Below are 1,539 nucleotides of genomic sequence, written 5' to 3' on the forward strand. Positions count from 1 at the left end.
GGAGGTGCACGCAGGAGCTGCACCTGGAGGGGGAGGGAGGCAGGCCTGGGCAGAGGGAGGGGCCAGGCCACGGTGCAGCCACAGCCAAGAGCTCCTGGGCCCCTGTCCTGCCATGAGCTGGGGTGGCAGCGGGCAGCAGGCAGTGGCAGCCGTGTCCCTTGCACAGAGCGGCGGTCTGGCCACTCTGCCGCTGTGCCCTGACCCACAACCCCGGCCGCTCACTCGTGTCACGGCGCCTCCTCGCTGCACGAGTGCTGGCCGTTCCCCCTCACCTACCCTCCCCGCCGATCGAGCACCGGGTTTCGCCTGCTCTACGACTCCAGGGCTCTTCCCTATGCCCATCTCCCACTGCTGCTTTTAAAGAAAATCTCAAAAAATAAAATAAAATAAACCCACAGAGCCCAGCCCGTGTGGCTCAGTGGTTTGAGCATCGACCTATGAACCAGGAGGTCACTGGTTTGATTCCCGGTCAGGGCACAGGACTGGGCTGCAGGCTCAATCCCCAGTGTGGGGCATGCAGGAGGCAGCCAATCCATGATCCTCTCTCACCATTGATCTCTCTCTCTCTCTCTCCCTCTCCCTCTCCCTTCCTCTCTGAAATCAATAAAAATATATTAAGAAATTAAAAGCACAGAGGGAGCCTCTCCATCTGCCCTGTCCGGGCACCCCCGCCCGCTGGCCGGCTCCAAGGCTGCGGGCACCCAGCGGTCCCGGCTCAAGGACGCGTCTCCCCCTCCGCGTGGGCGACGCCACCGGCAGGTTCCCGAGCGCGTTTGCCGTCGCGCGAGGTAACGGCTTCATTACGCGGCGAGGAGTGACCCATATTTCCTGACATGATTTCCCTGCTGTAACTCAAATTGAGTTCATGTTATTCTAATGATATCACTTGACCTTGAGAATTAGACCAAGAAGCCTGGGGTGGTTCTTCCCGCTTGCGCTGCCGATTCCGGCTGCGGCTGGAGACGCTCTGCTCTGTCGCCCCGGACTGGGCTCGGGGAAACCAGAAGACAAACACCCCGAGCCGCGCGGCTTTTCGGAAAACGCACCCGGGCGACTGCCACCCCGGAGGCTCCCTGTCTGCAGCTGGCGCTCCTGGGCGCCCACGGACTGCGGGCTGCAGGCCTCCGGGGGCCTCCCGCTCCCCACCACTTCCCAGGCCCATGGGCCTCCCCGGCCAGGTCCCCTGGGGCCTCCTGCCCCGGCCTCTGCCGGCCGGTCATTCTCCCCAAACCAGAGAGAGTCGCATCTCCCGTCCCTTCACCAGCTCCCCAGTGCCCATTGGTAAAGCCCAGATCCTCAGCCTGGCATTCGAGGCCCTTGATCCCAGCGCACCTGCACCCTGAGTCCGTCTGCCTGCACCGCCCTGGCCCAGCCCATGGCTGTGCTTGGGAGCCGCTGTGTCTCGGCACCAACCTGCCTTTGCTCCCTTGTCCTCCGCCCCTGAGCTGGCCTGGTCACCTCCCTCGTGGGCCCTGGACAAGCCCACCTCTCACCCTGCTCGCATTTCCCGGCAGCTCCTCCCGCCAGAGGGAAGGATGT

The sequence above is a fragment of the Myotis daubentonii genome, chromosome 15 (genome assembly GCF_963259705.1).
Source record: "Myotis daubentonii chromosome 15, mMyoDau2.1, whole genome shotgun sequence".
In the NCBI taxonomy this organism is placed as follows: Eukaryota; Metazoa; Chordata; class Mammalia; order Chiroptera; family Vespertilionidae; genus Myotis; species Myotis daubentonii.